Raw genomic sequence first — 19,570 nt, 5'->3', positions numbered from 1 at the left:
ATGGCCCATGGGAATTGCATCAAAAGAATGCATTGTTCAAGTTTTAAGGATTAATAGAAATTGATCTTCAACTGCTTCACAAAATGCATATGCTATAATAGCAGATAAAGAATGTGTTCTGGAATGAATGACAGGTGTGGATAACTGCTGGTGTGTGAGTGTGTGTGTGTGGGGGTGGGTGGGTGTGTGTGTGCGTGTGTAGTGTCTACAACCCTGCAACCTCATTCTGTGGCTCATGTTTAAGTCTGCCTATTAATGGTTACATTATATCAAAGTTTGTATGTTCCTGCTAGCTTCACTCTCAGAAAGTTTCCTTTTGAGGTTTGTATATGGGTCCAGAGCTTTCAGTGAGTGACTGAAATGGTGTTGTCTATGTGCTGGTGGAAATGTGCTGATTTATCCATACACATTTGCTGAGCAGGTTTCCAGGAAGTTCTGCCAGTGAGATGGCCACGGCTGCACTTATGTGAGTTCACTTCTTGGGTTTCTAATTTTTTCGTTAACTCTTCATGTTTCTTTTCAGTCTCAGAAATCTTTCGAATAGTTTTCTTTGATCTCCCTCTCCCAGACATGAAAGCACCTGACACTCTGAGGGAAAACTTGAAAGTATGTGAGAACCATGCAGCAGCTTCCTCTTGTCTTTTGTGTGGCAAAGTCTGGGTGTAAGGACTCCTTTTGTGCTGTGAACAGCTGGAGCCACATTGCTGTCTATGAAAATACTTGAAATAAGTTTGCTTCTGGGTTGTATGTGAAACAACCTGCTGGACTGGCCACCTTTCTCATTGGAAATGGCGATGGAAAGAGGCAGTGCTGGACACCTTTCTCTGGGATGCCCAATGATTGCAGCTTTGATTTTTAAATTATAATTTTATTAATGCTTAGAGAAGTTTATACAGTACTCATATTCACCCCAAAATCCTCCATGATCTACTCCTGAAACACTTTGTGTGTCTTTATTTTCTGAAGATATTATCTCACTGTAGCTGTCTTGATCTTCTGGTTCTTACGATCTGTCTGTCCCTCCTCTCTGATATTCGCTGAGCTTCAAGTGTAGTGGTTGTGGTTGTGGTGTCATTGTATTAATTAGGGTTGGGTATTGCACAGTTGGTTGATCTCTGTGTTTTGACAAGTTGAAGTGGGTTTTTTGTTTGTTTTGGTCTCCATCTATTACAAAGAGAACCCATTTGGATGAGGAATATGAGCTACACTTAGGCATTCATATAAAGATTAATTTTAAAAATGCAGTGAGAGGTTATAGTAATATGTTCTCAGCTAGGTTCCATGGCCTCACCACTTCCAGGTATTTGGCTAAATTTATAGTCCAGGCATGAATTCCTTCCTATTGAGTAGGCCTTAAGTCTAATTAAATGGCTATTGGTTACCTCTAGGATATAAGTGCCATTATTGCACCTGTAGGAATATCTTGCCGTGCTGGTCACTGCTGTGGTTTGTTGATGCTACAAATGGATAGAAATATTGGTTGACTTTCTCTGTTGCATGGTTCCTTCCAGAACTATGAGAGCTAACTCTCATGTGAAGCCTTCACTTCAGTTCCAGATTGATTCTTCCAAGTCATGTGTCGGGAGCAAACTATCTTCAGCAATAATATCTTGCCTTTCTTTCTAGAAGACAGTCCAGGGCAATAGCAATAACCTATTATTTTAGGGTGTTTTGGACCCCCCACCCACCAACCACTCAAAAGGAGGTTTCCCATGCCTGACACTGGGACATTTGTTAGGTAGTCTGTTGTTTGGGTGCATTATTAGCCCAACCAATATAAATTCGATTAAAATTAGATATGTATTATATGTAATTTAGCGAGTAAAGAAGTATGATTCTCTGTTTTTTCCCTGTGTCATTCTTCTCTCCCCCTTTGTGTTCCATTCCCCTTTCCACCATGTAATTCTCCCTCATGCATTCCTTCTTCCATTTCTTCATGCACCTTTGATTTTGCTTCCCAAGTTTTGATTTTTGAAATCAAGAGACAAAAGAATAGATATGCAGAATTTTGTGTCATTACAAACACTCAAAATATCAGTGCTAAAAGAATGATTGCTTATCCTCTCAGTAGTCCAGGAAGAATTGACCAGAGACTTAGAGGAATTAAGGTTACAAAAAGATAGGATTATTCCTTGACTACTAAAGGCTTACAATAGCCTTGCTCATACCTTTGCCGGGATGGGATTATTGTTTTACGAGAACAGAGACAGCTATGATAACCATGGTGCTGCTCAATATCAGTTACTATAGTTAAGTACTTCCCACAATATATCATCATGTCTTAGTGTCCCTAAATTTTATGTGACAGTTGATTAGACCTGATTTAACTCAAACCAGTTAAATCTGCATACCCTGCAGAGTCACTGTGTACATGAAGCACCAAAATCTGAGTCACTCTTCTCGAAAGTGTTTGTTATATTTACTAAGTGATTGATTAATTGAATTCGTTTACTGTCTTGTGTAGAGCAGGGGGAAGGTGTACCACAGTAGACATGGGAAACATGGGAAGGTCAGAGGAAATCAGTTCTGTATTTTCACCATGTGGGATCTGGGGACTAAACTCAGTTTGTCAGGCTTGGTGGAAAGTGTATTGACTCACTCAGCCATTTTATTGATCCAGTGGAAGGTAGGTGTGTGCGTGCGCGCGCGTGCGCACACATGCTCATATTGATTTAGAGGACCTTGCTTTCTTGGGTTCACTGAGCCCTGTGTAGAAGGATCAGATGGAGACCTCCCATTCAGGGCTGAGTGTTCCAAGGTCTCTCAGTCTCTGGCTGTGGGTCTCTGTATTTGTCCCATCTGCTGCATGAGGAAGCTTCTGGTCTACAAGTATAGTAGTGGGTACCCAGGGAGTGTGCACGGGAGCTGGGGTAAAGCAGTAAGTTAAAGGGAAAACTAAGGAGGGGAAGATCTGAGTGATCACTGGAGATGGGGGTGGTAGTCAAGGGAGGCCTCAGCATATGAGCTGCTGCAGAGTTGGGGATACCACTGGGGGACTGGATTTGGAGTAGCTGACCCAGAGGTGAATATCTGTAATCAGCCTACCTGCTTACCTAGTTGGAATCAAATATTGGCTTTTTGAGACTTCCACTATTTAAAAATAATTAGAAACTAAATTTGTCTTTAGTAAAAGGCTCAAGAAAATTGAGAATTTCTATTTTTTGCATTTTAGTCATTTATTTTTTAATTCATTATATTTTGATAGATTTGAGCCTTTCACAATTTATTGCCAATTAAAAATGAAATCAACAATAAGCATAAGTTTAAATTGTAGTTCATTGCAGATTCCCATAATGGCCATTGTTCTATTTTAATATACCATTTGAAGATCTTGGGTGTTATGTGGTCAGCACTACCCAAATAATTAATGTGTGGGAAAATTCTCCTTCAGCAGAAATAGTTACTTCAAGGGGAGGCTAAAGTGCTATTAAAATGAAAAATTATGTAAGACCATTTTTGCTCAAAATGTTAGGTGAAAGTCCTGATTTCTCTAATAAAATGTTGCTGAATAACTGCTGTGTTTATGGCTACTTGACTCAAAATCAAGTGTTGATTCTTGCCACTTGATCAACCACTTTAAAACTAGTGGTCTGCAGGCTGATTCCCCCAAGTAATTGTTCAAAGAAATGGATTGTACAGGAATTTGCTTTTGATGATATTAAGTGGGCTAGTATCAGGGATGTGAGCATTTTAGCTGTTTTGACTTTTGTTCAGGGATATCAGTGTGCTAGCATGAATCTCACTCCATTGTCTTTAACAAATGATGGCATCTGCTAAAACTCAGAAGATTATTTATCAATTAAGGATTATGTCACATATATTTTCATAACTTGTCTGAAATGTGAAAATGTCATCTGAAGAGCTAAATATTTTTCTCTCCATCATCAGCTGTAACATAACAATTTTATAAATGTCTGAGAACTTTATAATCAAGCAAGTTTAATAGTCTATTCTCAGGAGAAAACATTGTATCTGATAGAATAGTATTTTATAAGAAAAGCAAATATCTTAGCTTGGGAGAAAGATGAATTGATTTTTCAGTCTTTATTTACAAAGGCAAAAAGCAAGCCATCAGTTTTAAAACACTATATTGGATATGCATTTGTATTAAAAGAGAACCAGAGTTCTGTTATGACATGTACCTGAGTGTCAGCATGTTTGTTATGTATGAGTGAAATATGTGAGTGTACATATAGTACTATTGTTGTGTCTCAAATTCCCAACTGTGTAACTATTTGACAGATTATATACATTAAAAGGCAATCTTGACATTAAAAAAACTTAGATGCATACTCAGCTTGAAACTTTGTACCTATAGTAACATTTTGGGAGTAGTGAGTCTTATCAGTGGTGATTAGGTCATGAAGAGAGATAGTGACACCTTTCTTTCAGGAATGAGTGAGTCTGATATATGACTGTGTTAATTACTAAAAGGACGGACAGCATTCTGTTGGCTAGTTCAAGTCTCAGAGAATACCAGATTCACAGTGTGTGAATACTGGAACACATTGTTCATTGGGGTCACCAGAGAAACAGTTTCCTATGTTAACATCCTTGATTAATCCTGATAACATGAACTATCCCAATATTCCTCATGAGAAATACTTAAATCTTCTTCAGTTAGCCATGCACTGTTGGGTTCTGGTTAGATGGACTCTATTAGGTTTATTTTTTTTATGTATTAGATACGATTAACTTATCATGGTGAGAAAAGCAGACAGGATCATGTAGGAGTTTTGTTGTTTAGTTTTTGTTCTTTTGAAGGGAGACATAAGGACAAATAAAAATGTGTATTTAAATTATAACATTCATTATAGGTAAAGAAAGTATAGGTTGCCACAAGGGGAGAGAAGATCATGAAATACTTCTGGAATAAGAAGAATTCAAATGAGAGTAGAGTATTAAAACAGTTGGCAAGTAAAAGATGCATTCTAAGTGACTGTGAGATGGGTGAGAATGTGGCACTGAGGACTATAGGGCCATTAAGGAATTGAAAGTGACTACAAACTAGACAACGTGACTACAAACTAGAAAGCCTGGGAAGAGTGATGGATAAGGAGAGGCAGAGCCCTTGGAGCCTTGCTGGCATGAGGGGGAGGTGTGACCAGACATTCCATGGACTGAAGTGCTGAGATTAAACTGGCCATATAACAAATGATGGCACTGTCAGTTTATAAAGATAAAGCTGGTCTCTATGTGGAAAAATCAATGTAGGATTCTAAGAAGGAATATGGAAAGGGCAATTAAGAGGTTATCACAAATATCTAGATGCTGTAACAGTAGTAGAGTAGGCATGGAGATAAACTCATAGTCGTTGGAGTATTAGACAATAGTTGCTTTAGTAGGATGAAAAGAAGGAGAAAAAGATATCTCATAGGTCTCATTTTCCAGACTACATGGAAAGGGTATATGTGGGCGGGGGGAGCATGTGCATGGTGTGTTTATCTGTTTGTCTGTCTCAGCTGTCTAAACCGAGGAGCGCCAAGGAGAACATATAGGAGAGATGATAGACTAAGAAGACGGAATCTTAACAAACCTCCAGTAACTGAACCTTTGACCACTTGAACTGTTTAAAAAGTAAAAAGGAACAAAAATAAAAGAAAAAAAAACTTTAAAACAATATGGTATTACATACATCAAAGAAAAGGTTAAAACAGTTGTTGTCAGCCTTCCTAATGCTGTGACTCTTTGGTCAAGTTCCTCATGTTGTGGTGACACCCAACCACAAAAATCATTTTGTTGCTACTTTGTAACAATTTTTCTATTGTTATGAAACAATGTAAACATCTGTTTCCCAGTGATCTTAGGTGACCCCTGTGAAAGGATCATTTGATCCCCAGATTGAGAACCATTGTTTTAAAGGATGAGGGACTTAACATCAGAGCTAAATGCTAGGAAAGAGTCAATTAAGGTAAGCGATGACAAATACCATTATTGACAGGAGTCGAGCTTCTCCAAATCTTTGGAGAATGAGGTAAGCCGTGGAGAAGAGAACCAAAGGGTGCAGAGAGCAAGATAGTGAAAATGGTACTTCAAAGCAGTGTAGCTGTGAAAAGAAAAGAAGTATAGTAGTTATAAGGTCAAACCCTGGCAGACGAGAAATAACTAAGTGTGGATAGAAGAGTCTGGGAGTTGCTGGTGGGATTAACTCGGAGGGCACTTTTTCAATAATTGCCTCACTGTTAAGTATGTAATTCAAAAACAGCTCCAGCTTATAATATTGAATTTTAAAATGACTTTCCTTATGCTCTTGTTTCCTAAAGAGCAAGAATACAGGTAACAATGTGTGCCAACCATCAAAAAGTCTGTAATATAAGTTAAGGAATAAGGTTGGCACAGTCTCATGGATTTTTACAGAAGACATACGCCTCCTGAATAAGAAACCCTGCTATCATTTACACATGTGTTTAGCACAGTCACCAAGTGCTATTCTGGAAAGGAGTGCTCTAAGTGCTAAGAGCCCATCAATAGCAAAACAAATTCCAGATCTTATAGAGCTGACAGTCTAGGTTTTATGTGAAATATTTTTTCTTCTCCCTTTTTTCCACACCACAATAGTTTCATGTTTTACATTAAACTGAAGGGGAGAAAGAACCAACATTTGTCAAATACTACCCATATATTAAGCATGTTTATTCACATTGTCTCTTTAGTGACTGACAGCCTTCTAATGCAGAAGAAAATTATTCATTTATATAAACAGCATATTAGCTTAAATGTATTACATTTGAAATTTTCAGTTATGATCACACAGGTATATTTGTCTTTGCGATTGACCTGGGATACTGAAGATTCAAGTGATAAGTGGCACTGCTGTGCTAATAGACAGTGACCGTGTGTGCATGTGACTCTCTCTTGTGTATTTTCTTCCCCTCCATCAATGAGCAGTGAGTTCAAAGACTGAAGCCATTATAACACAGATCACCATTTTAAGATTTTGGTCCCAAGCGGAAAAGATGAAATTAAATTAGCTTACTGTTTCAAACCTAGATATCCATGTGTGTTTGTGTGTATGTGTGTGTCTGTGTGTGTGTCTGTGTGTGAGTGTCTGTGTGTGGTGTGCACACACGCATGCATATTTGTGTAACATAATAAAGATGCCCAAGTAAAGAAGGGAGTCTTGGGACTGAGAAGTGCCAGAAGGCTTTAGTGACAGAAATCTGGGTGAGGTCAAAACAGAAATTGAAACAGTAGCACTAGAACCACATTCATGTCTTACATAGCCATCAGCCTTCTTCCTTCTGCTTCCTGCCTTCCTTAGCTTCTGGTATCTGTGTATTTTTACCTGTGTATGTGGGTTCTTTTAGATTATTGTGGAAGGAGGTTTTAAGGGAAAGGAAATTCAGCCATATTCATACTGCTTGTAAAGTAGCAGTGTTAGACTTACAGTGGACTTGTGACCGACTATGTTAATGCTCATAATATTTTGTAGTAGGTTTCCTTGGCCAGATCTTTCTGCTGGGTTTTCCGGGGCATCCTGTTTTATTCCCTTGAGCAGCTGTGACTTTCGGGCTTGCTTTATTGTTGCTGCAGTGTCTCAGCTCCAGTCTGTCTCAGGCTGACATTTTGTTTTTATAGTCTAAACTAGGGCCTGGAAAGTTTGCTTTTGCTGTCACCAGATATGACAGGTATGTAAAGAAAGCAACGTTAAGCACAATTTAAAGACACCATTTTTTTTATCATTACAACATAAAAGCAAACAACAGCTCACTCATACGTTAATGCTTTTCAAGAAACACCCAGTGGTTTTGATATCATCACGAAAGGTTTTTGAGGTTTGTGTTTTAATGATAAGCAAAATGGGTGGGGCTTAAGCTATTTTGCCTTTATGTGTTTAATTAGATTTTCTAGAATTACCGAGTTTTTTTCCAGCTATAAACAATCTCCACAACCATGTACTGGTTGTTTAAAATTCCCTGTTTTTGTGCTACAAGGGATGCTTGGCAAATTGCAGTGTTCAGCAGAATCTTACTCACGTGTATGACCACAATCAAGACTCAGTATCATAAGCTCTTAGTCAATGTTTTGCCAGCAACCAACTGTAGTATTTTATTTGATTGTAATTTCAAAGCAAAAATTAAGCCAATAACTGTGGTTCACATCTACACTTCAGCAGGCAGTAGACTGAGGCAAAACGATTTCTACAAATTAGAGAGCAGTCTGGTCTACATAGTAAATTCTAGGCTTATCTGAGGTACTGTGTGAGTTAGGTTACAAAACAAAACAAACCTATAAGACAAAATAAACCCAAACACCGATGAGCTAACATCTCAGTGGCAGAGAGCAAGAACTCCCTGGCTAGGTTGCTGAAGCTTAGTTAACTACTGACCTTGTTACCATGTGACAGGCAAGTTGATTAAATCCCTCTGTGCCTCAGACTTTCCATCTGTAAAACAGAAGTGATAGGATTGCCATTATGTTTAATGTAACATTGGCACTGGGCAGTAGTCAGCAGAATGTTATATGTACAGTAATTACACAGAAAGCAGCTTTTAGTAGGTATTGGAGCCCAAAATGAACAAGCTCTCGTTAGAGTTCCCCAGTGAGGGCCTGGCCTCTCAGCATTGCTGGCTTAGCAGTTCAGTTTTGCTAGCACCCCTGATTTCATCAGCACACTGTCTTTCAGCGAGGGAACGAGCAAATGAGCTCACAGAAATGACTTACATAAAAGCCACAAGCTCCATTTATAAAACTGACAGAAAAACATTTGAAATAATTATAGAAGTTATTTTCTTGTATAGCAATCATTTTACCTGTAGTTTTGTCGTTCTTTTCTTTGTGTGTGTGTGTGTGTGTGTGTGTGTGTGTGTGTGTGTGTGTTCCCACATGCATGTGGAGGCCTTTGGAAGACACTGGGGTGTCTTCTATTTTGCCTTACTACCCTGAGACAGGATTGGCTGTTCAGTGAGTTCCTAGAACCCACCTGACTCTGCCTTCTATTTCTGGGATTACAGGTATATTTCACTTTACATAGGTCCTGGAGATTTGAACTCATGTCTTTTGGCTTGTAGAACATACACTCCTACCCACTAAGCCTTCTCTCCAGTCCCATTGTTAGCTTTTCTTAGAGATCTCAGCTTCAGTAGATCATGGGGATGAAAGTGTGTGTGAGAGAGAGAGAGGGGGAGGAGAGAGAGAGGAAAAGTAAGAATATGGATATCTCAAAGCCCTGTTATAAATGATAAAAATATCCATTAATTTATTTAATCTCCATTTCTCAGAAAGTTAAGCTTCATTGAATTTCTTGGGTCTTTAGAAGAGTTTAGGTATAACTTGTTCCTTCCTTCTCCCACTTATACTAAGTGTGACCAGAAATCCTTCTCAAAAGTAGGCAGTCCTAGAGGCTTGTTTGGGGACCAGAGTGAGCAACTGTAACTTACATAACTGCCTGGCAAGTCTTACAGTTCTCACTGAGATCTCTTAGGATATTCTCTCAGGTAGCCTTTGAAACTGCAAGGAGAAGAAGTAGAGACCCAGAAAAAGCCTGTCTTCATCCATCTCCACCATATGTATATGACAAAAAAAACTATCTTGGACTTCCAGATCTGTCCAATCACCAGCCTGGTACCACCAAGTGACTGTCAGTCAGCCAGAAAAAGCATTCAGCCCAGCTCTTGATGATCTGATCCACAGGCCATGCTCATACCACGCCATTAGTTTTTGGATGCCTTGCTTGGCTAGGATCACCAATTATGTCTTCTTAAGTCCATGTGATATGCCAGAAGCAGATAGATCAGAGGGAAACCCTGACTTTCCATGGAAGAACTGCAAAAAACAACCCCCCATAAAGAACCCGCCAAAACATAACAAAAATCTATTGCTTTTATTTAATGCTTATGTAATTCTTTCCTTCAAAAGACATAGGAGGAACCCCACTTTTTCTCCCTTGTTCATCAGTGGTGGGTATTAGCTTGGACAAATGAGGGCTGAGGAGTGAACTTCAATATTTCCTTGGTTGGTGTTCTTAGGGTTATAGTTGAGACAACCATTAGTTCTCTTAGTTTACTACGTAGGGAGAGGAGGGAAGGAAGGGGAATCTAAGGTTCTCTTAGAAAGTCCACGGATAACAGAAGAATGAAGGGATTATCTGCAAAAGTTGAGTTGATGAAATTGACATTGCATAACTAGGAAAACATGAGATAAGTAGTAGATACAATAACAAAAATGAAGTGTTTTATTTTTTATTCTTTTAGTACAAGTGAGTTCACAGTTTATGAAAATGAATATCTTTCATATTAAATATGTGGAATACAGCCAATAAGTCAACTAGAATATGCTCATTATCCTATTAGCACATCTCTTGTGGATACATTTACTCTTTGCAGGGGTTTATTTTCCTTTGTTGTGCTTATAATCCATGTTCTGATTGAGCACGCTAGGAATCTAGGATTTCATCATCAAATTATTTGGCTGTTGTGAAGCCTTGCTCCGGTCTTGTTGAGTTGACACAAACTAGACTCCCATGGGTAGAAGGACTTGCAGTTGAGGGAGTGACTCCATCTAATTAGCCTGAGGGGGCATTTTCTTAATTAATTATTGATAGTGAGGTCTTAACCCACTGAGGGCAGTGCTACCCGGGCAGGTGGTTCTGGGTTATATAAGAAAGTAGGTTGTGGTAAACTATGGGGACTAAACCAGTGAGGAGTGCTTTCTCTGAGATCTCTGTTTTGTTTGTTTGTTTGTTTCTGGTCCTTACTTGACTTCCTGCCCCCACTTCCTTCAGGGGCAGTGCACTCATATCTCTTTGACAGTGCTTGCTGGAAGCACCCCGTTTTGACAAGCTTGGAGACTTGGAATCTTTCGCATCACAGCCCCTACAATTCATTTTTCTTCTTCTTCTTCTTCTTCTTCTTCTTCTTCTTCTTCTTCTTCTTCTTCTTCTTCTTCTTCTTCTTCTTCTTCTTCTTCTTCTTCTTCTTCTTCTTCTTCTTCTTCTTCTTCTTCTTTGTTTTTAAGTTTAAATTTAGATTAGAAACAAGGTTGCTTCACAAGTCAGTTCCAAGTCCCTCTCCCTATCCCTCCCCTCCTCCCGTGCCCTCCCCCAACCCCCCATTATCCCCTCATTAAGAAAAATATGTGTGTGGGTGTTTTGTATTCATGTATGTCTGTGCACCATGTGCATGCAATGTTTGCAGAGACCAGAAGAGGGCATCCGTTCTCTTGGGACTGGAGTTAACAGAAGGCTGAGCCACCATGTGGGCTTCTGGAATTGAACCCAGTTCTATGGAAGAGCTGCCAGGACTCTTAACTGCCAAGCCATCTCCCTAGCTCCCATCGCGTGCACATTTCTTAAGTAATGACCCTGGATAATGGGATGTGAATCATCCAGCTTGCTCTCCCCTGGTCAGGATAATTCTGCAGTGGCAGCTGTACTAGTGGTTTTCAAAGAAACCCATGTGCAAACTTTTCCTTAACATCAAGGGCAAGGGACGCTTGTGCCTGAATGTGAGTCTTCACTCCCCACCTTCCAAGAGAATTGATTCTCTGTAAGAAATGTCAGCTGAAATAAACACTGCACTGTGACACTGCTGTAAGCATTTAGTTCATCAAGAACAGAGCACAGAGACCACAGCGTTCTACAAACCATACTTGGAATAGAAATAACTTACAGTATCTCCAGGGTTCCCTCAGTAGTAGGCAGGTATCACTTACTGTGGGCACACCTTGACTCCGAAACTTGCCCTGGAAAACTTTTCTCTCTTACTTTCTGCTCCCTGATTTTTAAAAGGAGCTATTTGTTATACTCACCTTCACAAATGTCTTCATCTTAGTGTCTGCTTCTAGAGAATCCAATAAAACAGGCATTGAGGAGTATATTGGAGGATAAAATTTTCTATTGTAGGAAGACTATCCTAACCAACCTGAAGAATGAGACTAGAAAAATTAATGAGTGCAGGAAGGAAAAGAGATTGAAGACAGCTACAATATGATCTTAGCCAGCAAACATAGGAGTTGGCCGCTTCCATTACTTAGATAAATATTTGCTTCTCTGTTTTTTTCTTTTAAAATCAGCATATATCATGAAAAATAAGGAGGTTGATTGTCATACTTCCCTATATGCAAATGCACATTGATCATATTCTTTCTCTTCCCTCAATTATGCTTTCAAGCCTTTCTCTTCCCTACTGGCTTCTGCATAGGAGTAAAAGTACATGCTACCTGCTTTGTGAGGTTGCTTTTGTTTCCAACTTGCACTGAGATTCCTACTCACATTTATTTAAAGGCCCATTTCACCATTTCCAGCCTCTGCTTTAGTTTAGACCTCAGTTATTTCTGAGGGATTTAGGGCAACTGGTCTACAGTTGAAAAGTCAGAACCATGCTAACACTTCAGTGGGGACGAACTAGGAATGGCAAGTTCCTTCTAATTTATAAACTAAAAGGTCCTCTGGGAAGTTCCTTTAGGTATTAAAGCTCACAGACTGATGCTAAATTCCACCATAAAGACACATAGGCATATCCCAAATATTGTACTAAGAATAAGTAATTAAAGCTCGTGGACACAGAGTTTTCTCCTGCTGCAAATGAGGAAGATGAACTAGATGTCTCCCAAGGTTCCTTGCCATGCTAACATTTTGTGTCCAACTATAGCCATAAGATTACATCAGTGAAAGAGCACAGAACATATCATTCCAGAAGCAATTGTCACTTCTCAAAAACCATCATTCTTTTTTGAATGACCAATTCTCTGGGAAGCTAACCTTTGCCTATCTTTCATAATGATATGTTTACTGCTTTAACTTTGCTTTGGAAATGGGGAACTGTATAATTGGGTTGATAAGGTCAGCATGCCAGAGCCTTGGAGAGATATTGGATGGTATTTGTGACTGTGTATATTTGCCTAGACATGCTTTTTGTCATGTTTATTGTACTTTAATGATTAGCTAGGAACAATAAGCCTGCTGTGTATGCTATTTTATTAATGCACTGTCATTTGTGGGGTTTTCTAAGGTAATTTGAAAATAAGAGAAAATATAATTATTTGAGTATGCTTTGGGAAGAGGTGGATGTATTTATACAATTAAATACTAATATAATAACGCTGCACCCTCAAGACAGAGTTCACCACTCTCTGTAGGTTTTAGAGAGGATGTGTAAGACTGAGTGAAATAGGTTTTATTTTCCCTTCATTTTAAAGGAGCCTGTAAATCAGCAGTTGTGATTTTATTGATCAAGAAAAGCAATTTAATAGTGTGTTAAATCTTCTGCTTATTACTTTATCTCTTGTTGTCCCCAGACAACCCTTAAATACTGAAGTGTTTTGTAGACTCTCTGTTGTACCACTTACCTAGGCAGAAATCCAGACTATGGTGATATTCCTCAGACGCTCCACTGAAATGGAGCTCAGTTCCATTGCCTTTAGTTTTCTGGGTTTAAGTTTTGAAAGATGACCTTTAAAATGATAAGACATGGTAATGAACATGAATCTTAAGGGTATAACTCTGTGAAATTTTACCTGTGTGCATTTGCATAAACACCATCTAGACCAAGATATAAAATGAAGTTTAGACATAGCTTTCCTTTATTGTCTCTTCCTAGTCCAGTTCCCTCCATTTGGAGGTAACCACGACTCTAATGTCTACTACTATGGCTTGATTTTGCCTATTATTCCATTTCATGGAAATGAAATTGTGCATTGTGTCTGGATTCTGAGGTTGAACTGTATGTTACTAGGTTCTATTGCATATATGCACCCATATGCAAACACAGATTTCATACACACATAGTTATATATCTGTATATGCATATATAATTACATATATATAACTACAGTTAGAATATTCCATTGAATGGATTATTATTCTGTTTTTAATGTGTATTTGATCTATTTTCATTTTTTCTGTTACTATAAATTGCTGTGACTTTTGAGACAAACATTTTAGTCATTTTGCTTTTAGTTGTTATAGCTAGAATTGTGATTGTTGGCTCATTCTTCAGCTTCAATAAGTGCTGGCAAAGGGTTGCAAAGTGGTAGTGTGAACTCTTATTCCCACCAGTCATAATGAGAACAGTAGTGCTTCAGCATTTGTTCTGATTTGTGATATTAATGTTTTCGATTTTAGTTAACCTGATGAGTGTGTGTTAGCATCTTGTTATAGTTTTTATTTTTGTTCCTTTGAAGAACATTAGTGGTAAATATGAAACCTTATTTTATGAAGTATAATTCAACTACCTCCTTTGTATATTCTGATGCATATATGAAAAATATATCAAATTTATAAACGTATTTTTATTTTCTGTTGGGTTTCCTTTATTAGTAGTTTCTTTTTCCTTTAGTGGTGTTGAAGAGTCAGCCAGAGGGGCACAAGTACCAGGCAAGCACTCTTCCAGTGATTCTAGTAACAACCCATCCATAGCTCCTAGTGATTTCATTCCTTCCTTCTTTAATTTATTCAGGGTTGAAGTAATTGTTTCATTTAAAGTTATTCCTTTTAGTAAATAAAACTCAACACTGTTTTTCTCTGTAGTTGAGCAGAAAATGTAAATTAACTAAAATGAATTGTCCAAATCCTCCCTTGGAATTTCCGTGTCTTCAAAAAGACAACAGTGGGGTTTTAAACTCGTTACAGGAGACAGATTATTGCATAGAGATGTAAGGTCAGAGAAAGATTGTTGGTGCCTTTCATTTGGCCATCTCCTTCAGACCCCTTTCTTTTAGGCTTCCCCTTAATGATGATGCACACTTGTGCTTTCCAGAGAAATACACGGGGTTTGTGGAGGCATAGATACTCTCTCTTTCCAATTACTAAGTAGGAGAATTATGAATTTATTTAATTCCTAAAAACATCTTGATTATTCAGGATCTGGTTTATTGATTATAGGTCTGTTAGTTCCAATGGCAGGATCCTGTTGCCCCAAACAAGAATGATTTCTGAAAGAAAGTTAGATTCTAAACTCAGAGGAAGAACCATGAGCCCTGATGTTGCTGTGACCTGAGTGTGCACACACCGCTGTGCATGTGCATGTGTGACCTGAGGGTTCAGTCGTGCCTACATCCACTTTGCTCTCTGTGTTGTTCCCATCTGCATCGACTACAGATGGGTTTATGAGGCAAGAAAACACTACAGCTAGCAAGTGTCAACACTCCTATTGACATTCAGTATTCTCTCAAGCATCTCAAAGGGAAAGAAAGAGCTTTTTGTCCCTTTCACTTCAGTGTGTAATAACCCTACTGATAGATGTGGGGCTGTCTTGAGTCATCTGTCAACCCATGTGAACAAAAGGGAGAGAAAAAATCACTATCATTAAGTTCAGGATGAAATGAAGAGGAAAGCCCCCCCCATAGAATAAGTAGGCATGCTATTGCAAGAACAAATAAACACAAGCATCAGGCAGGCAAAAGTAATGATGTTCACTAAAGAGGGGATAAAAGGTGTAACTTACTGTGCTATCCATTGAAAGCCAGAGAATGATTTTAAAGTACCTGGTAGAGAGCAGAGGCACAATGATTATTTGTTGAATTTGAGATACATTTTGCCTCCTGCTTTTGAAATTGGAGCTCTGAAGGAGGATTATGGAAGGTCTAAGGACTGTGAAATGAATTATCAAACTTTTGTGGGTTTCAAGGTCAAAATGACTCTATGTATCAGAACCAAACGCTGCAATGGTTCTCTCTTACTAGATCCAGGGGCATGTTTTGATGTGAAGGCATAGGACCTCAAGTCTCCCACATCATCACCCCTAAAAGGGTTGAAGATAAGGTTCAGTAAAAATCTAGACATTTTTCCAATAAAAGGTTAGAATACTTTCTTCCTATTACCATGGCATTGAAACAATTGATAAGTATGACTAAGAAGCAACACTGGTGTTTTTGAATCATTGCCCTTGGAGTTTAAGTTAATGCTGGAGGAGTAAGCATTTCGCAGAGAATCTGTTTTCTCTTCAGTCCTTATTTTTAGTTGTTGTACTGACTGGTTTTATGTCAACTTGACACAAACTAGAGTTACCAAAGAAGAGAGCCTCAATTGAGAAAATACCTCATTAAGATCCAGCTGTATGCCAGGCATTGGTGGCACATGCCTTTAATCCCAGCACTCGGGAGGCAGAGGCAGGTGGATCTCTGTGAGTTTGAGGCCAGCCTGGTCTAGGGAAGCCTGTAAGGCATTTTCTTTCTTTCTTTCTTTCTTTTTTCTTTTTCTTTTTTTTTTCTTTTTTGGTTTTACGAGACAGGGTTTCTCTGTATTGTTTTGGAGGCTGTCGGTCCAGCCTGGCCTCAAACTCACAGAGCTCCGCCTGCTTCTGCCTCCCGAGTGCTGGGATTAAAGGCATTAAAGGCGTGTGCCACCACTGCCCAGCGGCATTTTTTCTTAATTAGTGATTGATGTTCAAGGGCCCAGCCCATTATGAGTAGGGCCATCATTGGGCTGATGTTCCTAGGTTCTATAAGAAATCAGGTTTAGCAAGCCATGAGGATCAAGCCAATATGCAGCACCCCTCCAAGACCTCTGAATCAACTCCTGCCTCCAGGTTCCTGCCCTGCTTGAATCTCTTTCAGTCCTGAGTTCCTTTGATGATGAACTGTGATGTGGAAGTGTAAACTAAACAAACCCTTTCCTCCCCAAGCTGCTTTTGGTCATGCTGTTTCATCACAGCAATGGTAACCCTGACTAAGACACTAGTCATACACGTTTTCTTGATATCTTATTGAGAAACCTCTTTTTTCTAGGTTTGGTATTTTGTGCAATAAATTACTGTATTATACTCTAAATATATTTTCAGTTATTAAATATGTGAACTGTGAAATTTACTTAATCCATTAAAACTTTTTTGTCACTCACATGTGGTCATTAAGTAAAACTGCTGTTTGCAAGCGGCAGAGAACTGAGCTATCGCAGATACGAAAGAGAAATCTGAATATAATTAGATCATAGTAGATCTGAGACATCTTTGTGTCACTCAGGCTTTGGCATCAGAATCACCTGGGAAGATGATCAAGGAGCAAGCTCACAAGGCACAAGCTCCCAGTGTTTGTGACCTCACAGGGAAAGGTCAGACTCTCCAATTGGAATTTTAGCAAATTCTTGATACTGCTTTGAGCTACACAAAGAGCACACTAAAAGAACTAGATAAGAGGAAAATTCTTTAAAAGTTGGGTATAAGATGATTTTAACTGATAAGCAATATTTACAATTTGAACATACTTCATTTTCCTTTCAAACAGAATCTTTACTGCAAAAGCAATATTAATTACTTCTCAGTTCACGTTTGTAATTAAAATTTGTTGAGAGGGTAGATCTATATATTGAATTAACTTCCTGGAAGTCATGCAACTTGTAGAAAGACAGTATAAATAACAGTTTCTACTCACTTGTTTTTCTGGTGTTTCTCATCTAGAGAAATCTTAACCTTTGCTCTGAGGCTCCCCATATGGTCAGCCTAATGGGATTTTCTCTTTTGCTTGTTTGCTTTTCTTTGCTTGGTGTGTTCTTATTGTGGGTGTACCAGGAATAAGATGCCCCCTCACAGCACTTCCGACTGAGATGAAAAGGGCTAATGCTGAATGCTGCCATTTCTAGCCTGGGTCACCAGATGAGTCAGACGCTCCTGCAAAGGGCTGAATCACAGGACTCTCCTTCGGTTGGTCACGACCAAGGCATTGCAGTCGCCCTACCATAGAAATTAGAATCTGGGGGCAGGGATGCCTTCATTTATAAAAATGTCAGGTCAGTATTGACATATAATAAATCATGCTGAGAGTAACATGGAGGAAGGGACGAAGGCAGAACCTACAGTGACAACTGCACCAAATGATGGCTTTGTGCATTTGTACATCTTAGAGGGAGCATGGCTTTCTATACTCAAGTCTTTGGGGTTTATATGCCTTCTTTTAAGTCCAACCTGTTTTAGAATGGTCTCTCTCTGTTTCTCTCTGTCTCTCTGTCTGTCTCTCTGCCTCTCTCTCTCTCTCTCTCTCTCTCTCTCTCTCTCTCTCTCTCTCTCTCTCTCTCTCTCTCCACCTGCCCTCTGAATTGACATCATTGTCGAGCCCAGTTTGCTGTAGTCCCTGACAGTTACACTTCAGGATGATTATCAGGAAAGTATTACTTAAAAGAAACAATCAATATATTGACTTTTACAATTTATAACAGTTAAATGGACCTTAAAGCTGTATGTTCAATGATATCTTCCATCTACTAGTCATGCTTGGGGAACATGCTACCCTCTGGATCATTCTGAGGTCTCCAAAAACACAAATAGGATATTTTCTGAAGTCCAGTTAATTAGGGAGTTCAAAGTGATGTGTGACTCGAGAGCAGTGGCCTTTTAATGCTAGCTCCCTTTGGCCAGGGCAGGACAGAGACGGCCTGTGCCCAACTCCAGGGGCTAATAATTAAAGAAATGCCCCCAAAGGCTTCAAGACTAATTTTCACTAAGCATATGGAGTGCTAGTAAATATTGTACCATCCAGGTGGGTACTAGCATCTCCAAGTAGCTAACCTAAAAGCTGGACCGTAAATGTCTACAGAAGAGGGTATGTGTGGGAGGCTGACAGGTTTATGCAACAAACATGCTATTTCAGTGCTGCTGCTTCTTGCTGATGTTGTTTTTAATTTTTCGAGACAGGATCTCATGTAGCCTAATGTGACTTCAAGCTTTCGTAGATGAGGGTGACCTGAACTCTTAATCATTTGGCTCTGCCTCCCAGGTGCTGGGGATTACAGGTGACACAGTGCCTGACTTTTTAAGTGTATTTTTCCCTCCAAATTCAATCTTCTCTATTTTCCATATAGATATTACGTATGCTATGTATGTAATGTACAGACATTCCATCTGGAAGCATTTCATGTATACTTCTTTAGAGTTCTAAAGGCGTCATTTCCCCCTTTGGGATACCTTAGGTAACTTTGCTGGGCAGTATGTGTCCCTTATAAGGTCTGTTCATTTGGTCCCTTATCTTCAAAGTGGAAGTTGATTGTCTCATATCTTTCCTCCTCTCTGCGTCAGGGTCATTACACACTGCTTCCTCCTCTAGGGAGGAGATTGACTTCTCGGAGGTCCTGCAGGATCATTATTAAGTGCAGACACACCCACAACTCAGGAGCACAACATTTGGGGCTTGTATAGATGGAGAGGGTAGCCCCTCTAGATGGATGAGGAATAGATTTTTGGATGAAGATGAATAGGGAAAATACTGTGAGGCCTGGGTGCTCATGCTGGGCCTGTCTGTGATCCCCAGTCCCACACCACTGTCCAGCACAGGCGATTTGCTGTGACCTGGTGTCCCCAGTGTGATCAGTATCATCCATTATGATAGAGATGAAGCTACACAAACAGCACCAGTGAAACCACCTTTGGTTTGGAAGGCGGCCATCGTGCCTCACTGACATTATGGCCTTGTGAAACTGTCATGTTTTAACTTGTTTCAGGGAAAAAACAGCAAAGATAATTTAAAAATTTCCTGCTTTGCAAAATCAGTGAGCTTGAAATATATTTTAATTTGATTTTTGAGTTATATATACCATATATACTATATATATTTTTAAATTTGATTTTTCATGTTGCAGAGGTTAAAGACATTTTAATTTTTTAATTTTAATTTTTGATGGGAGGGGCAAGTGTCTTTTTTAATG

The 19,570-nt window shown here is 39.1% G+C and overlaps 1 protein-coding gene and 1 long non-coding RNA gene across 4 annotated transcripts in view; one reads left to right on the top strand and one right to left on the bottom strand.

Annotated features, from left to right (window-relative positions):
* The window catches only part of Pde4d (phosphodiesterase 4D), a 1,369,715-nt gene that overhangs the window by 271,800 nt on the left and 1,078,345 nt on the right, over positions 1 to 19,570 (top strand). The window lies entirely within an intron of this gene.
* LOC121133099 lies at positions 5,863 to 17,017 on the bottom strand. The gene is made up of 6 exons (XR_005869829.1): positions 16,778 to 17,017; positions 15,384 to 15,423; positions 13,288 to 13,391; positions 11,749 to 11,780; positions 8,330 to 8,386; positions 5,863 to 6,046 (listed from the first exon to the last, which is right to left on the bottom strand). It is a non-coding gene; the product is annotated as an uncharacterized LOC121133099 (long non-coding RNA).

The sequence above is a fragment of the Mesocricetus auratus genome, unplaced genomic scaffold (genome assembly GCF_017639785.1).
Source record: "Mesocricetus auratus isolate SY011 unplaced genomic scaffold, BCM_Maur_2.0 Super-Scaffold_100020, whole genome shotgun sequence".
Classification (NCBI taxonomy): Eukaryota; Metazoa; Chordata; class Mammalia; order Rodentia; family Cricetidae; genus Mesocricetus; species Mesocricetus auratus.
The sequence above is the reverse complement of the archived record's forward strand: the minus strand, read 5'-3'. Positions and strand labels throughout refer to the sequence as shown.